This window comes from Bos taurus, chromosome 5 (assembly GCF_002263795.3).
Source record: "Bos taurus isolate L1 Dominette 01449 registration number 42190680 breed Hereford chromosome 5, ARS-UCD2.0, whole genome shotgun sequence".
NCBI lineage: Eukaryota > Metazoa > Chordata > Mammalia > Artiodactyla > Bovidae > Bos > Bos taurus.
In genome coordinates this window covers 21844593-21867209 of record NC_037332.1, presented here as the reverse complement: position 1 = coordinate 21867209, position 22617 = coordinate 21844593, and the positions used below count along the sequence as shown (strand labels likewise).

General features: G+C 42.1%; 2 long non-coding RNA genes across 2 annotated transcripts in view; one reads left to right on the top strand and one right to left on the bottom strand.

The window, feature by feature from the left end:
* The window catches only part of LOC104972363 (uncharacterized), a 43589-nt gene extending 42094 nt beyond the window's left edge, over positions 1-1495 (top strand). Inside the window, exon 2 of the long non-coding RNA XR_009494467.1 lies at positions 1261-1495. This is a non-coding gene — a long non-coding RNA (uncharacterized lncRNA). The remainder of the gene's footprint in view (positions 1-1260) is intronic.
* Positions 1-22617, bottom strand: part of LOC107132462 (uncharacterized) — a 56501-nt gene that overhangs the window by 16567 nt on the left and 17317 nt on the right. The gene's annotated exons all lie outside the window — the stretch shown is intronic.

The following is a 22617-nucleotide window of genomic DNA, read 5'->3' as shown; positions in this document are numbered from 1 at the left end:
ATGTGAGAGCCAACATGCTATACACTACTTACCTAGTTCTCACAACAGCCCATTGAGATAGGTATATTGCTATTCCCATTTTACGGACGAGGGAACTGAAGTGCAGGGAGATTAAGTAAATTGCCCAAAGTCACACAGTGACTAGTGATAGAGCTGGATTTTTAGCTCAGACCATTTAAGTAGGAAATTCCTATGTCATAAACTACTATATTTCTTGTATATATATACTATATTTCTTGTACTATAAGATTTTCTTTAGATCAGAGACTAAGAAAAATGATGTATATCAATCTAGCCATCAATCTATCAATCTATATCAATCATCTGGATTGATGTATATCAATCCAGTATCATCAAAAATTGCATATGTTCACAAGCCATCTAGGTACTATGAACTCCCTTGAAGAAATCGTGTAGTAATCAGCCTGTGTGTGGTAGGATGTTTCCCTGTGGTAGACATGCAGAAGACATAAAAGAAATAGAAATTTTCCCTCTAATAGACCTGAAGATTTGTAGAAGTAGATAATTATTTTGGAGAGTTGGGAAGATAGAGTTGGTTCTATAGCATCTGAGGGTCACAGTGGGGAGGCAATGGATAGTCGTCCTTGAAATGACTTCATTGCCAGATATTTTCATCGGATTTTGGGTGGGTCTGCCAGTCCTTGGGCTTCCCAGGAGGCACTAGTGGTAAAGAACCCACCTGCCAGTGCAGGAGATGTAAGAGTCATGGGTTCAATCCTTGGGGTGGGAAGATCCCCTGGAGGAGGGCATGGCAACCCACTCCAGTATTCTTCCCTGGAGAATCACGTGGACAGAGCAGCCTGGTGGGCTACAGTCCATGGGGTCACAAAGAGTCAGACACAACTGAAGCAACTTAGCATGCCTGCATGCCAGTCCTTCAGAAGTGGGCAGGCTTGTCTCTAATCCCAATGCCTCACATTGAGAAAGCACTAGGCCACTCCAGAATTTCTTCTCACAGTCCTATTGATCAGGTTTGGTGGTTTCCATTTCTTTCCATGTCAACCCAGGTGTAGAAGTCACACTCTTTACAGGTTTCCACCAGGAAGCCAATCCATACCAGTAATGGCTTGAATTGTATACTGCAAAAATTCATGTGCTAAAGTCCTGACCCCTGTACCTCAGAATGTGGCCTTGTCTGGAAGTACAGCTGTTGCAAATGCAGTTATTATAAAAGAAGATGAAGTCATAAAGGAATGGGGTGAGCTTCTAATCAAGTATAACTGGTGTCTTTCTAAACAGGAGAAATGTGGAGCAGATGCAGACACAGGGAGAACTCTTTGTGAAGATGAAGGCAGAGATCAGGGTGAGGTTTCTACACACCAAGGAACTCCAGTGATCACCAGCAGACCACCAGAAGCTGAGGAAGAGACGTGGGAGCAATCTTCTCTGCACAGCCAGAAGGAACCAACCTTGCTGATACCTTGGTCTTAGACATCTGGCCTCCAGAACCATGACAATAAATTTCTGTTCTGTATCTAGTCAGTTGTGGTACTTTGCTATGGCAGCTCTGGTAAAGCAATACACCACCAAACATGTCCTGAGATGGGCAGATTTTACTGAAGATATTTGGATGGAGCAATGTCATGGGGAGGGATCACATCACACAGCCCACAGCATTCCCCCTAATTATATCGCCTCCTCTCTCCCTCCACCTTCTTTCCTTCTCATCTCTTCCATTCTGGGTTAATCTCTAAATACTCAGCTACAAGTTTGTCTCACTATTTTTTTCAGAGTAGCTTTTTTCTTCCTCCGAAGTTATGGCAACAACCCATGTCTAGCTCCTAGGGCTCAGCTTCTAGCCCAACCATTAATCAAAATACGCATCAAACACAAGCAGTCCATTCACTTAGAGAAATTCCTGGGCCAAATATTACAGTAAGAACATTTTCTAGATGGTGTGCCTTCAAATCTTGGCTCTGCTACTTGGCTGTGTGAACTTGAACAAGTTACTTCATCTCTCTAAAATAAGAATAATAATAATAATTCACTGGGTCTGTCTTAAGTTTGGTGACCCCTCAAACAGACTCCGAGGCAGGTATTTGTGACAGATGATGCAGTGAAGAAGGCTCCCAGGAGTAACACGAAAGGGAGTGCGAGGCGCAGGAAGGGGTCGAGTGAGAAGTTGATATGTGAATCAGGTACACTTGGGGCCTCAGCCCTTCCCATGGGGAGGCGTGGAACTAAATGGCCCTTCAGAGTGGTCTCATATTAAAGCAAGGGGGCTAAGACTTTGTCCCCTCTCTTGGCAACTAGCCATTAAGAGTGGGTTACCCCCTTCAAGGGGCGGTTGGTGAGGTAGTCCCCCTTTTTATTTTTGGCTGTGCTTGGTCTTTGTGGCTGTGCAGGCTTTCTACAGTTGCAGTGAAAGGGGGCTGCTCTTCATCACGGCGCACGTGCTTCTCATCGTGGTGACTTCTCTTGTTGCGGGGCAACAAGGCTTCAGTAGTTTCAGCACGTGGGCTCAGTAGCTGGGGTTTCTGGGCTCTAGAACATGGGACTCAGTAGTTGTGGTGCATGGGCTTAGTTGCTCCTTGGCATGTAAGAAGTTCCCTGACCAGGGATCGAACCCATGTGCCTTTCATTGGCGGGTGGATTCTTAACCACTGAACCACCAGTGGAGTCCTGAAAGCAATTTTTTGAGAGCAACTTGGCTCTGAGTGGTCAGTCATCAGGACTGCTGTGGTACCTGGGAAATGAGTGTCTCAGTTGCCTGACTGTCCTGCAGGCATTTTTTAGGTGACACATCATAGCATTAACTACAGGGTGATTGTGAGTATGAAATAAATTAACACAGAAAACGCTTGGAACATTACCTGGTGTGAGGTAAGTGCTGAGTAAATGAGAGACATCGTATATTGAGGGTTCACGTTAGCATTTTTTTAGCTTTATGTAATTACATACGGTTCACAGAATGGTTTTGCATGGATTTTGCTTCTCTATAAGAAGTGCTTATACATGTGAGTGAAGCAGACATTCCATCTAAAATGCTTTCTATTAGGAAACAAGCTCAGAGCAGTTACATGACTTGTCTGGTGCCACTGCTAGCAGGAACCTGGTCCTTCCCTGTTTTCAGTTTCTTCCTCCCTATCTTCAACCACAGCTAATTTTTGAAGCCACAAGCACCCATGTGTAGGCTCAGTCTGAGGGCAGACTGAAGGGTTTACAATTCCCTGGTCTAACACCCGGATTCAGCAGCAATGATCTTGTGGTTGACTTTGTCCTACCTTGAGCCACGATGACGTTGCAAAGGTGGTCAATGGGATGAACACATCTCACCCAGGGAGGTTGACCAGCTTACTGTAAGAGCCCTTGTGTGACAGCCTTTACCTTAGTGGATTCTCTGTATAATTGCTTATGTCTGGCCTCCCACTTCAAAGACTTATTTTGTGTTAACTGATGGCAGAGAAAACTTTCAGGGCAAGAGTACACTAAATAAATACAGAAAATACTGATATTTAAGCAAGAATATTGTTTTTTTTAAAAAGTTACCCAAAGTACTCGAATCCCCACTGCAACACATTTCCCCCCCATAGGCAAACAAATCAAACATTTGCTTGGTGAGCATAACATCAGAGCAAAGAGAGCTGGTTGATCTTAAGAATACCTTAGCTAAGACAACTAGGGCATCTTTTTGTCTTCTCTAGGAGTATGGGCCTTAATATTTTTGTCTGGTGACCAGAGCTCCCCCACCCCTCGTTGGAGTTGTATGTGCACTGCTAGTCTTTGTCTCCAGGAGCCTCATTTTTCTGTGTTCCATGGTTGACCAACTCCTCTTTTAAGACCACCACATTAATAACTCTAATGAGTTTACAGGAAAGGCTGACTCTAGCCAGATGGCGATTCTGACTCCTTGGAGAGATTTTGTACATTTCTGTGTTTATTTCATAGCTTAACATTCAGAGGGCAGCTCTATACCATTTTCTTAGAGGGGCAGCAGAGTGTTTAGAACTCAGGCTTTGAAATTGGGTTGCCCGGGCTATGCCTCAGTTTGCCTTTTGTTAATAGTGTGACCTGGGACCAGTTGCTCTCATTGGATGTGCCTCAGTTTCCCTATCTGCTCAGCAGAGATTATAATAATACAGATTTCACAGGGTTGTTTGAGGATTTAATGAAGAAATCTATATAAAGGACATAGAACAGCTGGCAAAAAATAATTGCTAATTAAATCTTAATTAATGATGGTGGCGTAGTTTGTAAAGAATCTGCCTGCCAATGCAGGAGAGGCAGCAGATGCGGGTTCAGTCCTTGGGTTGGGAAGATCCCTTGGAGAGGGAAATGGCAGCCCACTCCAGTATGCTTGCTAGGGAAATCCCATGGACAGAGGAGCCTGGTAGGCTACAGTCCAGGGGATCTCAAAATAGCTGGACATGACTGAGTACATAGGCATGCACGGAGAGGGCATTCTGGTTTTCTGGTCTCTTTATCTTATAAACTATTAATCAAAGTGAACATTTATCAAGTGCTTATATAATCCATCAGAGAAGGCAATGGCACCCCACTCCAGTATATAATCTATGCACTGTTATAAGACTTTACCTTGAATGTCATTGTAATCCTTCCAAAATTCAGTCAGATGGAAAACATTTTGAGTCTATTTTATAGATGAGGAAATGGAGATTGAGAAGTGAAAAACCACAAAAAAAGATGTGGAGCAGATGAGCTGCCGGAAATCAAGATTTTTATCTCTATGTATCCGCTACATACTCCGGTAAATAAACTTCAATATTGTCCCCCATGCAGGAGTCCTTTCCTTGGTCACATGGCGACTCAAACTAGTGGTCTACTGTGCTTCTTCCAGTGTCACAAGGAAAAAACTAGAACTTTCATGTCACCAGGAAGCTGGAGTTGCCTACTGCTCCATGCCCCTGCTTCTCCAGTTTGTACTGAGCAGTACTATGTGTGTGGCCCCTGTGATTTCAGGCTACCTAATTAGTTAGCGTTTCTTTAACCCTGTGTCACAGTCCTCCAGTAGCAATCGCTATGGAAGTCTTTATCTGCTTGCCACTGCAGTTCCTCAAGATACCATGCTCTACCTGCCCACCTGGACATTCTTCCAACATAGGCAGTCAGGGGCCCCTGTCGGAGCCTTGGTGCCTACCTCTTCTGCCCTCCAAGTGGGAGAATGATCACAGCTCTTGGTCTCCTTTGCATTACCTGGTGGGTATCCTTAACCAGAGAAATCCCGTATTGGTCTTGGAGTGTAATTATAAGAGGTATAATTGGAATTGAACCCATGCTTCTGAATCTACCATCTTCATTGCAGGTGAAGCTGAAAGATGATGGCTAGGGCTAGTTGTTGAGGTGTAGACTTCATGGACAGAGGTAAGGTCTGGCATCTAAGGCTTGAGGTTCCAGCAAGATGCTTCTGCCCAATGTAGTAAAGGATCCTGGGAGCCAAAAGATTAAGCCTCCTTACAACAGAAGAAGCCCAAACTCCAGTGGTGGCATATAAGACTGCATGGTCAGAGAAACAAGAAGTAGGGATTGTGACTGAATTACTTAGGAAGAATTCAGAGGTAGCTGAAAACAGGCCAGAGGGCAAGGAGGTCAAGATAGGTGACAGGGAGATCCAGATGACTCTTTCAATGATCATTGCTCTTTGTAACTCACATTTTTCAGATTGGTGGTACATGGGGTGGGGAGGTTGGAGGAACTTTAAAGGGCCTGTGGCCAGTGGGGTAGGCTCATATTCTTTGTCCTTTACCATCTCGCATCTCCTCATCATAAGTCTTAGGAACACATATGGTTTTGATTAGAGAAAAGGCTCTTCTAGAGCTTCTCATTTTATTAAATTATTGCTGAGTCCTATCACTGAAGAGAGAAGATAGGATTTCCTTTCTGTGACTGACAAAAGCATGTTATTAGGCTCTTGGCCAGCCAGGATTGTGATATCATTCTTGGCTAGCTTTGGATAGTTGAGGCATTCTGTATTGCTATTTTAGCTTCTTCATTGCATTGCCCTTAAAAGCTTCGAATTGTTTCATGTCCATGTATTTTTTTCTATGCTGTCCCTTCTGGAGGTTGTACCCTCCATGCCTTTAAGACACAGCTGGAGTGTTCTCTGACTTTGTGCTTTCTTGTGTTGTGTTCATGCCTCTATTATAATAATAATGTCTGATATTTATTGAATGTTAATTAGCACATTTTTTCTTTTTCTTTTGGTGTGCTCAGTCGTGTCCAACTCTTTGGGGCCGTATGGACTGTAGCCTGACAGACTCCTCTGTCCATGGAATTCTCCAGGCAAGAATATTGGAATGGGTTGCGATTTCCTACTCCAGGGGATCTTGCTGACCCAGGGATCGAACCCTTGACTCCTGCATCTCCTGCACTGACAGGCGGATTCTTTACCACTGCCCCACCTGGGAAACCCACACTTACACATTCAGTTCAGTCAGTTCAGTCGCTCGGTCGTGTCCGACTCTTTGCGACCCCATGAATCACAGCACCCCAGGCCTCCCTGTCCATCACCAACTCCCGGAGTTCACCCAGACTCACGTCCATTGAGTCAGTGATGCCATCCAGCCATTTCATCCTCTGTCGTCCCCTTCTCCTCCTGCCCCCAATCCCTCCCAGCATCAGAGCCTTTTCCAATGAGTCAACTCTGCACATAAGTGGCCAAAGTCCTGGAGTTTCAGCTTTAGCATCATTCCTTCCAAAGAAATCCCAGGGCTGATCTCCTTCAGAATGGACTAGTTGGATCTCCTTGCAGTCCAAGGGACTCTCAAGAGTCTTCTCCAACACCACAGTTTAAAAACATAAATACAGTATACTAACGCATATATATGGAATTTAGAAAGATGGTAACAATAACCTGGTGTACGAGACAGCAAAAGAGACACTGATGTATAGAACAGTCTTATGGACTCTGTGGGAGAGGGAGAGGGTGGGAAGATTTGGGAGATTGGCAATGAAACATGTAAAATATCATGTAGGAAACGAGTTGCCAGTCCAGGTTCGATGCATGATGCTGAATGCTTGGGGCTGGTGCACTGGGACGGCCCAGAGGGATGGTATGGGGAGGGAGGAGGGAGGAGGGTTCCGGATGGGGAACACATGTATACCTGTGGCAGATTCATTTTGATATTTGGCAAAACAAATACAATTATGTAAAGTTTAAAAATAAAATAAAATTAGAAAAAAAAAAAAAAAAGCATCAACTCTTTGGTGCTCAGCTTTCTTCACAGTCCAATTCTCATATCCATACATGACCACTGGAAAAACCATAGCTTTGACTAGATGGACCTTTGTTGGCAAAGTAATGTCTCTGCTTTTCAATATGCTATCACTTACACATTAGGCACAAGTAATTCATGAGCTAAGTATTATTGTTATCTTCATATAACAGAAAAATGAAAATTGAGACTTTAGGTGAGTTAATAATTCTCCCAAGGTAATGTGTGTAAACAAAATTCAAACCCAGATGTCTGACTTCAGAATACAAGTTTTAACCACCATGTGAGCTGTCTGCGGCCCATGTACCCATTCATTCATCCATCTTGCAAATATTCATTGAGAGCTTCCTGTATGCAAAACATCTCTTGGATCTGAAAATACAGCCATTTACAACACAGATAAAATTATAAAATCTCTATCTTCATGGAATTTGCATTCTATTGGAGACTGACAATAAACAAATGTAATGTAATTCCAGGAAGTTATGAGAGCAGTGGAAAAAAAAACACAGAAGAAGAAAATAGAGGACATCAGGGAGTTGCTATTTTAAGTGGCAGAGTGATGGAAACCTGCTCTGCAGAGGGGATCTATGAACAGAGACCTGGCTAAATAACATTATTTTCTGCACCACAAAAAATGTGATCTCTTTTTTAAAGGCACGGCTTGGTTTATTTATGTTTCCCCAACATGCTTCTAGATTTACAGTCCCCAAAAGATGTTTGTATGATGAAAAGAGGAATATGATTATGAACATGAAATGAGGGGCTAGAAAGTCATGTCTGAAGTAGCAAGTGATTAATGAGAGCATTTTCCTGGGGGTTTAATTGTCAGAGGCTGCAGTGAGCAAAGTTTCCTCTTAACTCCTTGTATTTCCAGGCCTGGTGACCTCCTGGCCAAGAGATACACACTCTCCCTCTCTGCAGTGTTTTCTGTGGCTTGTGTTTTCATTGGCTAAATATATTTCAATCCACAATCCACAGCAGGGAGCCTTGGTCTGCTTTCTTTTCTTACAGGAACTTTATAAACAGGAATGATTGTATCTGACTACTGAATATTCGTGTAACTACCTCCAGCACCAAAGATCTTGAAAGCTGAAATGATCAAAAGGGGACTGAGTTCTGAAACTGTACTTTGCTTGTCAAGCTGGCACATTTGAGATTTAAGTCAGGGATACCTTGGTGATTTTATCACCTCACACCAACTCCTAAGAAGAATCTGCTTTTATTTTTGAACGCCAAATAAAGGAGACACAGAGGCACTTGCATTTTCTTGGTAATTGGAAGGGAAGGGAAGGCTTGGATATTCATTCAACTTTTCATTTATATTCTTTGTCTTCTGGATGCTCAGACACTGCAAACAAATAACCAACTCTCTATCCAAACCCATAGAAAAGTTAAAGGGCAACTCTGCAAATGTAGACAGTTTCAGAAAAGTAAACCAAACTTGGATGGACCTAGTGAAATCACACTAGGAGAAAAATAAGAGAACGATTTGCAATTTTCATTTAATTAAACTGTTTTGCATTTCAGCATCAGTGTATAAACTTCATGCTGAACCTCTGTAGGTTAAAACAGGGTCACAAATGAGCTGGGAAGAGTCCAAGGGCAGAAGGCAAGGGCGAAGGTAGGAAGGAGAGCTACGTGTGACATGTTAAACACTTGCATTGAATTCTCGTGTTGAACTTTGATGTGGTAGCCCTCATGTCAGATGTTGCTGATATTTAGCAAGCACACTTCTAAATATCCTGATCGGTCTTGAAGAACACTCTTTTCCCTTCCTTTTTCTCTTTTCCAACATCACTGCTTTACTGCCCCACATACTGAAACATGCCCAGATGTCGGACTGAAGCTATTCTCAGGCTGTAAAATTAACCAATGTGCCATTGATTAAAACCATTACTTGGAGTCCATCCTGAAGTCGACCTCAGGGAGTTCAAAATAAGTATGTGATTCTCTTTATAGACTGACATGTAAATTATGAATTTGCCTTTTAATGAAAGACACTTAATATTTTATTTCTTAGTCTGGCAAGATAGAATGCCTTCAGGATGAGAAGTGTCACTCCCTACTCCTGAAGCAATGACAGACATTCTTAATCAATCTCTTCTCTCCTTTTCCTGGGTCCCGGGCTTAGGCTCAGATTAATTTACAAAACACTGCTTCAGGCAGCAGCTATCAATTGGTTGGAGTAGGATTGTAATGGAAATCTTTTCACCGTCTTCACACTACATGGCATTCTGTTTTACCTTACTGCCGTACATATGTTACAGCAGATTTTCTCACATGTGTGTGCTTTACCTGAAAACTCATATATTTTAAATTAATAAAAGCATTAATTAAGATAATGAGTGGAGTGAAACTGCATAGTTATTGTTGGTTGGGTGAACCAGTCTTAAAATGCACCATTTAATTTACACCAGAGACCCATGTATTAGAATAGATATCAGCAAAACCTCTTTAATGTTGAGAGGTACCATTATATGGATTTTAGAAAATGATAGCAAACTAGCTTTGGAATTTGGTAAGGGAAATGGATAACTCTAAGATACAAAAATGGTTAAAAAAAAAAAAGCATGTGGGAGGGGGTGGTGCAGAGAGAGGCATGCACGCATGCTAAACTGCTTCACTCATGTCCAACTCTATGCAACCTTATGGACTGTAGCTCACCAGACTCCTCTGTCCATGGGATTCTCCAGGCAAGAATACTGGAGTGGGTTGCCATGCGCTCCTCCAGAGAATCTTCCTGACCCAGGGATCGAACCCATGTCTCTTAGATCTCCTGCATTGGCAGGTAGGTTCTTTATCACTAGCATCACTGCAGAGAAAGGCGTAAGTGACTAAATGAAACAGTTCTTGCCCTTCCCTGAGAGCTGCCCTTCTCTCTCTTTCACACACACACACACACACACACAACAGTTTTATTTAGTATTTATGATCATGAAATATGCCTTATTTTATTTGTGCCAACTTGTCTCCAGGTTTTACTGGAAAAGGCAGAATGGGAAACTTGAAAGTGATTTTGGAATCAAAATCCTTTTGTACCAATCTTGGTGTGCCACTGGTTCTTGCCTGTAGAAGTTGGGAAATTAGTTTACCAAGCAAGAAAGATAAAGTTTACCAAGCAAGAAAGTCTTGCTTTCTTCAGGAAAGTGGCTGGCATGGTAATATTTATCTCTCAGGGTTTTTATGAGGTTAAATGAGTGAACTTTTCTGACGACACTTTAAAATTGTCATGTACTGAGAAATATGAGCAATCTTTGATAAATGGTAAGTGGAGTACTTATAAAATGTGAAACACCCAGTTGGTATCTATTGTTATCCATCAATATGATGATGATCACTTATTTTCAATTTTGAATAGAAGTTTTAAAATGCAGAGCTTTCTATGTACTGTCAGTATCATTTATATGCAGTGTTACTTAACTTGGGTACTACTTTAGAATATTTCTGCTGCTGCTGCTGCTAAGTTGCTTCAGTCGTGTCCGACTCTGTGCGACCCCATAGACGGCAGCCCACCAGGCTCCCTCGTCCCTGGGATGCTCCAGGCAAGAACACTGGAGTGGGTTGCCATTTCCTTCTCCAATGCATGAAAGTACAAAGTGAAAGTCAAGTTGCTCAGTCGTGTCTGACCCTTAGCGACCCCATGGACTGCAGCCTACAAGGCTCCTCCATCCATGGGATTTTCCAGGCAAGAGTACTGGAGTGGGGAGCCATTCCCTTCTCTGAGAATATTTCTATTTCCTTTTAATTTTCTGGTTTTTGATAGCTTTATATACAAATAAATGTAGATTCAACAGCGGCTTTTGTTAGAATTCTACCTGCAAGTGTGAGATGTATCATGGTCACCACTGGTTGGCCATGTAGGGCAGTCGTAGGGGATACTCAGTGTACTTCAGGAAACTAAGCACAGTCCTGTCTTCATGCTTGTCTAAAATTAAATTTGGATTCCAGCTCACTGAATTCCAGTGCTTTTGTGGTTTCAGATCAGATCAGATCAGTCTCTCAGTCACGTCCGACTCTTTGCGACCCCATGAATCGCAGCACGCCAGGCCTCCCTGTCCATCACCAACTCCCGGAGTTCACTCAGACTCACGTCCATCGAGTCAGTGATGCCATCCAGCCATCTCATCCTCTGTCGTCCCCTTCTCCTCCTGCCCCCAATCCCTCCCAGCATCAGAGTCCTTTCCAATGAGTCAACTCTTCGCATGAGGTGGCCAAAGTACTGGAGTTGCAGCCTTAGCATCATTCCTTCCAAAGAAATCCCAGGGCTGATCTCCTTCAGAATGGACTGGTTGGATCTCCTTGTAGTCCAAGGGACTCTCAAGAGTCTTCTACAAAACCGCAGTTCAAAAGCATCAATTCTTTGGCACTCAGCCTTCTTCACAGTCCAACTCTCACATCCATACATGACCACGGGAAAAACCATAGCCTTGACTAGAAGGATCTTTGTTGGCAAAGTAATGTCTCTGCTTTTGAATATGCTATCTAGGTTGGTCATAACTTTCCTTCCAAGGAGTAAGCGTCTTTTAATTTCATGGCTGCAGTCACCATCTGCAGTGATTTTGGAGCCCCCCCCAAAAAAGTCTGACACTGTTTCCACTGTTTACCCATCTATTTCCCATGAAGTGGTGGGAATGGATGCCATGATCTTCATTTTCTGAATGTTGAGCTTTAAGCCAACTTTTTCACTCTCCTCTTTCACTTTCATCAAGAGGCTTTTGAGTTCCTCTTCACTTTCTGCCATAAGGGTGGTGTCATCTGCATATCTGAGGTTATTGATATTTCTCCCGGCAATCTTGATTCCAGCTTGTGTTTCTTCCAGTCCAGTGTTTCTCATGATGTACTCTACATATAAGTTAAATAAACAGGGTGACAATATACAGGCTTGATGAACTCCTTTTCCTATTTGGAACCAGTCTGTTGTTCCATGTCCAGTTCTAACTGTTGCTTCCTGACCTGCATACAGATTTCTCAAGAGGCAGATCAGGTGGTCTGGTATTCCCATCTCTTTCAGAATTTTCCACAGCTTACTGTGATCCACACAGTCAAAGGCTTTGGCATAGTCAATAAAGCAGAAATAGATGTTTTTCTGGAACTCTCTTGCTTTTTCCATCATCCAGCAGATGTTGGCAATTTGATCTCTGGTTCCTCTGCCTTTTCTAAAACCAGCTTGAACATCAGGAAGTTCATGGTTCACATATTGCTGAAACCTGGCTTGGAGAATTTTGAGCATTACTTTACTAGTGTGTGAGATGAGTGCAATTGTGCGGTAGTTTGAGCATTCTTTGGCATTGCCTTTCTTTGGGATTGGAATGAAAACTGACCTTTTTCAGTCCTGTGGCCACTGCTGAGTTTTCCAAATTTGCTGGCATATTGAGTGCAGCACTTTCACAGCATCATCTTTCAGAATTTGGAATAGCTCAACTGGAATTCCATCACCTCCACTAGCTTTGTTCGTAGTGATGCTTTCTAAGGCCCACTTGACTTCACTTTCCAGGATGTCTGGCTCTAGGTCAGTGATCACACCATTGTGATTATCTTGGTCATGAAGATCTTTTTTGTACAGTTCTTCTGTGTATTCTTGCCATCTCTTCTTAATATCTTCTGCTTCTGTTAGGTCCATACCATTTCTGTCCTTTATCGAGCCAATCTTTTCATGAAATGTTCCTTTGGTATCTCAGATTTTCTTGAAGAGATCCCTAGTCTTTCCCATTCTGTTGTTTTCCTCTATTTCTTTGCATTGATTGCTGAAGAAGGCTTTCTTATCTCTTCTTGCTATTCTTTGGAACTCTGCATTCAGATGTTTACATCTTTCTTTTTCTCCTTTGCTTTTCACTCCTCTTCTTTTCACAGCTATTTGTAAGGCCTCCCCAGACAGCCATTTTGCTTTTTTGCATTTCTTTTCCATGGGGATGGTCTTGATCCCTGTCTCCTGTACAATGTCACGAACCTGATTCCATAGTTCATCAGGCACTCTATCTATCAGATCTAGGCCCTTAAATCTATTTCTCACTTCCACTGTATAATCATAAGGGATTTGATTTAGGTCATACCTGAATGGTCTAGTGGTTTTCCCTACTTTCTTCAATTTCAGTCTGAATTTGGCAATCAGGAGTCCATGATCTGAGCCACTGTCAGCTCCTGGTCTTGTTTTTGCTGACTGTATAGAGCTTCTCCATCTTTGGCTGCAAAGAATATAATCAATCTGATTTCAGTGTTGACCATCTGGTGATGTCCACGTATAGAGTCTTCTCTTGTGTTGTTGGAAGAGGGTGTTTGTTATGACCAGTGCATTTTCTTGGCAAAACTCTATTAGTCTTTGCCCTGCTTCATTCCGTATTCCAAGGCCAAATTTTCCTGTTACTCCAAGTGTTTCTTGACTTCCTACTTTTGCATTCCAGTCCCCTATAATGAAAAGGACATCTTTTTTGGGTGTTAGTTCTAAAAGGTCTTGTAGGTCTTCATAGAACCGTTCAACTTCAGCTTCTTCAGCATTACTGGTTGGGGCATAGACTTGGATTACTGTGATATTGAATGGTTTGCCTTGGAAACGAACAGAGATCATTCTGTCATTTTTGAGATTGCATCCAAGTACTGTATTTTGGACTCTTTTGTTGACCATGATGGCCACTCCATTTCTTCTGAGGGATTCCTGCCCGCAGTAGTAGATATAATGCTCATCTGAGTTAAATTCACCCATTCCAGTCCATTTCAGTTCACTGATTCCTAGAATGTCGACATTCACTCTTGCCATCTCCTGTTTGACCACTTCCAATTTGCCTTGATTCATGGACCTGACATTCCAGGTTCCTATGCAATATTGCCCTTTACAGCATCAGACCTTGCTTCTATCACCAGTCACATCCACAGCTGGGTATTCTTTTTGCTTTGGCTCCATCCCTTCATTCTTTCTGGAGTTATTTGTCCACTGATCTCCAGTAGCATATTGGGCACCTACTGACCTGGGGAGTTTCTCTTTCAGTATCCTATCATTTTGCCTTTTCATACTGTTCATGGGGTTCTCAAGGCAAGAATACTGAAGTGGTTTGCCATTCCCTTCTCCAGTGGACCACATTCTGTCAGATCTCTCCACCATGACCCGCCCATCTTGGATTGCCCCACGGGCATGGCTTAGTTTCATTGAGTTAGACAAGGCTGTGGTCCTAGTGTGATTAGATTGACTAGTTTACTGTGAGTATGGTTTCAGTGTGTTTGTCCTCTGATGCCCTCTTGCAACACCTACCGTCTTACTTGGGTTTCTCTTACCTTGGGCGTGGGGTATCTCTTCACGGCTGCTCCAGCAAAGCTCAGCCATTGCTCCTTACCTTGGACGAGGGGTATCTCCTCACCACCGCCCTTCCTGACCTTCAACGTGGGATAGCTCCTCTAGGCCCTCCTGTGCCTGTGCAGCTTTTGTGGTTTAGCAATAGCCAAATAAACTGCAATCAGTTTATTTACTGTTTAGTCTATGTGAGTGGGCTACATTGACTAAACACTCAAGATCTTCCCACAGAAAACTGAGTCCCTTACTGTGGTCTATCTTCTTTATTTTATTTTTTCTTCAGAACATTTGGTAACATAACCAGCTTTCACTGTGCTAATGAAAGCAAAGTTTAGGTGCAGATTACTTTAAGGTGAATGAGATCAGCTGTGAAACTTTGCTTTAAAATACAAAGCAAGAGAATTGAGTTTTCTCAGGCTTTTAAAAGAATTCTCACCAAAATATTCTTTCCCTGAGAACTAAACAGGATTGCTCCCTTGAATCTCCACCTGGTTCTTCATTTTTTTTTTTTTTTGCTGATAGTTTTTTCTTTTTTTTTTTCTCACTCTTCTTATATGATGGTAACATTTGTTTCTGGTGGTGTCTGCTCACACACTGTTTGCACTGCTTAACCACCCTGGACCATGATCCATCAGACTTTACTTTGGTGCTTCCCAGAAATGACTCCCAAACTTCTTGGGGTTGCATTCCACCCCGTTCCAGTTGTGGTCAGAGAGCAATACAGTGTTCCCGTGGCCTGTGCTCGTAGCAGAAGATAAGGAAGCACCTCTAGTTTATGTCCTCCCCTGTCCTCCCCTTCTGGAAGGAAACTCAGCAGGAATAGCTTGTGTGAGAGAAGTCACAGGTTGCCATCAGGTCTGTGTTCAGGGTTCTAGTGTCGCCTTTTTTTTTAAAAAGAAAATCTTGGGTCATTTTCTCTTTTATATAGTTTTGTTATTATTATTTAAAATTTATTTATTTTTGGCTTCACTGTGTGGCATGCAGGATCTTAGTTCCCCAACCAGGGGTGGAACCCATGCTTTCTGCCGAGGAAGTGCAGGGTCTGAACCACTGAACTGCCAGGCAAGTCTTTTGGTGTCACTTTTAAAGGGGCTCAATGTCCTGGCTGACCTCAACCCCGAGGTTGAGGGGTTGGTGCAGCACTTGGTTCACTGTGCCCCACTCAGATAACAGAAGCCCTAGTGTAGAGCTTGTTTGGGGATTGTGCGCTTTTCATTCTTAAGACACAGGGGACAATCAGAACATGAAGTGTTGGAACTGTGTGCGTGTCCACTTCTGTCCTCCATCACAGTCTTCTGAGTTCCCTGCTCCCCAGTGCATCATGGGAATGGACAACATCATTTCCCATGATGACAAAGGGCACCCTTGAATTCAACTGTTCCTCTTCAAGCTGAGAGTGTGATTTACATCTTCTTCGATAAACAGGCAACTGATTTGGACCAGTATCTTTGAAATACAGAGGATGAGATAGTTGGATGGCATCTCTGACTCAGTGGACATGAATTTGAGCCAATTCCAGGAGATAGAGAAGGACAGGGAAGCCTGGCATGCTGCAGCTCAAGGGGTTGTAAAGAGTTGGACATGGCTTAGTGACTCAACAATGACAAATAAATGGTTACTATTTATAAAGTGTACATAGATAAGAAACTATTTCCTCCTAGCACCAAAGCCATCAGCTGATAAGCACAATTACAATAATTATTTGATGTGAAAATTTGTGACTATGTGACAAGCCCAAGTACAAATAGCAGAGAGGTAAAGTTCAACGTTCTGAACAGTTGGTGAATTTTATGTAGCATCACACTGCCCAGTCGTGAAAACAACACACGCGGGCCCACAGGTCACCTTGCTGATCCTCAGATGGGTCAAACAGACTTCGGCATCAGAGCCTCTTGCCTGCGCTTTCCTCTATCTTCAATACCTTCCACCCAGCTACTTTTATGCATAACTCCACTCCTTCTCCCCCCAAGTTTCTGTTCAAATATTACATCAATAGATCACCTACTTTTAAGCACCCTGTGTAAAACAGCATCTTCCTATCACCCCCAGTCATTCTCTGTTCCTCTTACTCGGTTTATTTCTCTTCTTGGCACAGATTGCCACCTGACATATTTTTATTTTGGCTTATTGACTTTAAGTCTTTCTTTTGTTCTTTGGTGAATTCTAAGAGACTAGAACAATGCCTTGCACAGCAGAGGCACTGAGTATTAGTCATGGAATGAGTGAATACAGGCAGTCTGGAGACTTTATCTTCCAACCTCACAAGGCAAGACTTATTTTTGGTACTGCTTCAGGTCTGGGATGTTCTTTTTAAGAAATTAATAGAAGTCATGGAAACAATTTATTAAGTACCTGTCATTTTCTGGTCACTTTTTGTATCACATTGTTTTGTCTCTCTCTCTTCTTCCTTTTGTCTCTGGGATTCAGGCCCCAGGGCCTTTGTTCCTTAGTTTGCATGGTCTGTTTTGCCCATCGCCATTTCCCAGTCCTTTTGGACTGTAGGTCTGTTTCATACCTACCTACATACATTACATGCATATATATTTCCAGATGGACATGACTAGAGATTTCATAGCTTTCATTTTAAAACTTTGGTCAGTTATGCATCAGATAGTACCTATATTATTTTATCTTTATGGGAATTCTATGATAATAATTTTATCCTCGATTAAAAAATGAGTAAGAGGTAGCTCAGAGAGGTCTAACAATCTGGCCAGGGCCACCCAACAAGTAAGAAGGGAAGCCATGACATCAAACCATATCCTCATGCCAAAGCCAAGACTGATGCCGTTTTATTAGATGAGCTCTCAGAAAAAGAGCAAGCAGAGCAAGATATTGTACTGCTTACTGAGCAAAGCTCAGCCTCATGAACAGTAGCTAAGTGCTAGTTTAGCTAAATAGCTAGCAAAGACCTGGCTTGGAATCCTAGCTCTGCCCCTGAAAAGAGTAAGGCATCAAGCCATCTCTCTTTGTCTCTCTAGCTCTGGTTTTAAAATCAATTTAAGTGAGGTATAATTAATATACAATAAACTATACCCATTTTAAGCATGCAGTTTTAATGAGTTTTGACAAATTTATGTACTTTGTAACCACTGGCACAATTAAGATATAAAACATTTTATAAAAGATATAAAATATTTCCATCACTCCAAAAAGCTCCTTTGTGCCCCTTCACAGTCAAATTCTCACTCCCTACCTCTCTCCCCCTCAAGGAATCAGGCAACTACTTCTATGCTTTGCGTCTTTAGAGATTAGTTTGTGTTTTCTAGAACCTCAGATAAATAGAACCAGGCAGTACGCATGCCTTTGTACTGCTGCTGCTACTCGGCAAGACGTGTTTAGATTCATCCATGCTGTTGTGTGTGCCAGAAGTTCATTTTTTAAATTGCTGAATATGCTCTGTTGTATGAAATTTATTTATTCATTCTCCTGCTGATGGACATTTGACTGTTTCCAGTTTAGGTTGTTATGAATAAAGCTGCTGTAACTCTTTCTGTGCAAGGCTTTGTGTAAACATAAGTTTTTATTTCTCTCGGGTAGAGATTTAGGACTGGACTTACTAGGTTGTCCTTGTAAACATGGGAAGTTCATGTTGAATTTTAGAAAAAACTGCCAAACTCTTTTCAAACATAGTTGTACCACTGAGATGTTTCCTAGCACTGCGCTGCTCATTTGTAAAATGAAGATGTTTGATTGCTGCTGCTGCTGCTAAGTCACTTCAGTCGTGTCCGACTCTGTGAGACCCCATAGACGGCAGCCCACCAGGCTCCGCCGTCCCTGGGATTCTCCAGGCAAGAACACTGGAGTGGGTTGCCATTTCCTTCTCCAATGCATGAAAGTGAAAAGTGAAAGTGAAGTCGCTCAGTCGTGTCTGACTCTTCTTGACCCCATGGACGGCAGCCCACCAGGCTCCTCCGTCCATGGGGTTTTCCAGGCAAGAGTATTGGAGTGGGGTGCCATTGCCGTCTCCAAATGTTTGATTAGATGATCTCTAAATTCCCTTCTGTTTTGTGATTCTAGGACCTGCGGTGCTAGAATTTTTGCCTTTTCCTGTCTCAAGGTAGTATCATTTGTTATTCCTTCTTTTTCTTACTGTATCTTTTTTGCTTGTTTGGCGGCACTGTGTGGCTTCCAGGGTCTTAGTTTCTCAACTAGGGATTGAACCTGTGTCCTCAGCAGTGAAAGCACGGAGTCCAGGGAAAGCACTAGACTACCAGGGAATTCCCTTCTTTCACATATCTTAATTTCTATAGATTTGTCTTGTTCCTGTTAGTGTTGCTGATGCTGATAATGATAAGAGAAAGTCATCATTTTTTTGATAAATTTATGTGTCAAGCATACCACTAAGTGTTTTACCTAATTTTTTCAATCTAATCCTCACACTAAGCATTTTCAGTAGATACCATTTTTTATAATCTATCTTTGTGTTGAAGCAACTAAAGATCAGAGAAGTTAAGTAATTTCCCCAAATCAACAGCATCATTAAGTAGCAGAGTTGGGAAGCAAAATTAGGTCTGTCTTGACCACTTCTAAATTACTAATTTCTTAGCTTTTGCTCCGATGTCCTGGCTGATACTTCATCTTTTATATGACCCTAAGATCTGCCTGGCCCAATTCTGGACCTACTTCACCTTCTTAGTGTTGTTTACCAGTTTTTCTTCTACACCCTGGCGTGACATTAATGTTCAATGATCCAGCAACTTTCCAGAAGGCAACAACAACAAAAAAAGCAGTTTAGAGTGAGGCAAGCTTAAGATCATCTTATTTATGTCAGCTCCATTAAGTTTTCATTAACAGTCAGAATGGGCTTTCTTAAATCAGCATAATGCCAGTAAGCATTACTTTGAAAAAAGAAATGCTTAACTAATAAGATATCCTGTCTACATTTTGTCTGAATCTAGAAAGCCCAGTCACTTCAAAGCATCATAGAGGTCATTGCTATTTTGCACTGGACAATTAGCATCCTCCTTCTCGTCAAGTGGTGAAATTACCATGTTAGCTCTTTGCAGATCAGGACGTATTAGTGGCTCTTCATGCTTTTCTATGCAGTCATCATTAGGCATAACACGGACTCGGATACTGAATATTATCATTTAGATTAGTGAAGAATTGTGTGAATATACGAAGCATTTCCCTCTCAATTGTTTTTCAGTATATATAGGGCAAAAGCCAAAACTGTATCACTCTCATTCTTCATATGACCATATAACTCTTAAGCTTCGCTAGGTGGCTTGTGAGTAAACCATTTCCGGCTTTGACATCATTTATAGTGCTTATCAAGCAATACCATTAAAAAAAATCAAAAACATTTATTGACTTTAAAGAGTCCTGATGGGACTTCTGAAATTGCTTTTCCTGAAGTGACCTCTGCTCTACTCTCCACCTAGAGACCTGAGGAGTTGACTCAAATCCCCACGCCCTCATAAGTCTGTTCTGACTACTTTATTTTCACTCTTCTCAGTTTTTGAATTTCTAAATCATTTATAGTCACCTCTGGACATTTTAAATTTTAATTATGTGTTGTATTTTATCACTTGTGTTTCACTTGTAGAGAGACATCCTGGAATCCAAGACGGAGTATGAACACTGAATTCAGACAAATATGGGCTTTTCCATTTAAAAATGATGTGACTCTGGGCAAACTCCATGTCTTCTGTAGGACTCAACTGCCTCATCTTGAGAAGCAGATAGCACTGCTTACAAATTACTGTAATAATAGCTGTCTCATGAGGTCCGTGCAAACCTTAAATGACTTAATACGTGGAAACGGGCATGTGGAAAAAGCCAAACAAATGGGAGCCCCTCATCCTTTCCCCCTGTGGAGATTTTAAATTCCCTGAGGTGGAACCAGGTCTTGTGCCTCTGAACGTATCGCGTCCACGTATTCATTTAATACAAACTTATTTAGCACCTGCTTTGCACTAAGCAAAGAACTCAGGACTGTGAATAGTCATGAACAAACCAAACTTCCCTTTCCTTGTGGACTTACGATCCAGTAGATTGTATTCCCTCATAGCTCAGTTGGTAAAGAATCTGCCTGCAGTGCAGGAGACCTGGGTTTGATTCCTGGGTTGGGAAGATCCCCTGGAGAAGGAAATGGCAACCCACTCCAGTATTCTTGCCTGGAGAATCCCATGGATAGAGGAGCCTAGCGGGCTACAGTCCATGGGGTCGCAAAACTCTGACACGATTTAGTGACTAAATCACATCAGATTGTATAGACATATACAATGTCTTGCCTGACTTACGATGGTTCAGTGTAAGATTTTGTTGTTTTGAGTTTTTAAAATTTATTTTTTATTTTTTACTTTAAGATGATGTGAAAGCAAAATGCATTCAGTAGAAATGGTACTTTGAATTTCGATCTTTTCCCAGCCTAGCAATATTTGGTACGAGGCTCTCTTGTAGCACTGGGCAGGAACAGGCTGCAGCTCCCAGTCAGCCCCACGATCATGAGGGTGAACAGCCGATACACTGACAACCATCCTGGATCCAGATCCCAAGTCTGTTTTTCACTTTCAGTACAGTATCCAATAAATTACATGAGCTATTCAACGCTTTATTCTAAAATAGACTTTGTGTTAGATGATTCTGCCCAACTGAAGGCTCATGAAAGTGCTATGAGCACATAGGCTAAGCTCTGATATTCAGAAGGTGAAGTGCATTAAATGTGATATTGATATATGGTATTTCCAACTGAGGGTGGCTTTAGCAGGATATAACTTCCAACTCTTGCTGGAGTAGAGAAAAAACATATTTATGATGGTGCCTCTTCTCACTCACTTCATGTTTGTATTTCCTTTTTTTTTTTTTTTTTTTTAGAGCTGTTGTGGAGATTATATTTAGGCAAAAGAGCGGGTGTCTTGTCCATTCACGTTCAATCTTTTCTAGACAGAGTCTTCTCAGATTGTGGGGTGTCAAAGGGATCAGTTGTACCCCAGCAAGTAGATCATATTCAGAGGTCAGAGTCCCCCATTTTCTGGAGGGTTTCTGAAAGGGGAAGGTTATAAGTCTAGAAGGGGAGGGTTACAAATCTGATGCCCTCCCAGAGCTACCCATACCCTTCCTGGGGTTGGGAGGGCAAACGTTAAAGTGTTTACCATGGGTTAGGCACTGTATTAGATACCAAGAGGACTTCCCCGAAAGCTCAGTTGGTAAAGAATTCGCATGCAATGCAGGAGACCCTGGTTCAATTTCTGGATTGGGAAGATCCCCTGGAGAAGGGATAGGTCTACCCACTCCAGTATTCTTGGGCTTCCCTTGTGGCTCAGCTGGTAAAGAATCCACCTACAATGCAGGAGATCTGGGTTCGATCCCTGGGTTGGGAAGATTCCTGGAGAAGGGAAAGGCTAACCACTCCAGTATTCTGGCCTGGAGAATTCCATGGACTATGAGTTGGACACAACTGAGTGACTTTCACTTTAGGTACCAAGAATAATTTTGCATTGAAGAAATGTATGATTTAGTTAGGAAATCAACTCACATGCACTTAATTGAAAAGATAAATTGTAATACAGAGCAAGACCATTTCAAGTAAGAGGGGGCCCAGAGCAACTAAGATTACTAGATAAAATACAAAATTCTTTCCTAAAAACATTGAAGATGTAACATGGGATGGCAAGGAATTATTTAAGAGTTGTGGTTTAGAGAAGTGAGCAGATCACTGCTTCAGCTCTGAGGACGTTTGCTGATCTAGTTTAAATTAAGCTGTCAAACACAGCTATGGGTTTGAAGGGCTCATTATGAAGGGGAACCAAAGTGAAAGTTCAGAACCTCCCAAAACACACCAGGTTCGTCATCAGATCTGGTCACCGTCACAGGCGATGTTGGGCAGATGGGTCAGTAGAAGCTGAGTGAAGTCTGAGACTTAAGTTCAACCTAAGTAGAACACCAAGGTGCTGGTTGTAGGCAGAGAAGAAAATCTCGTGTAAAGCCATGGACTAGACCAAGTGCTCAGCCCAGAGCCAATGGATTCAGAACGGAGAATGGGAGGCAAAACTTGGACTTTTAGTTGGGATTTGGGTTTGAGCAGCTGGATCTTTTAAAGCCAGTGGCTGAACATCTCCAGGCATTCCTCAATTGACTGTGCTTTGTTTCATTGCACTTTAAAGATACTGCATTTTTTTTTTTTTCATAGGTGGA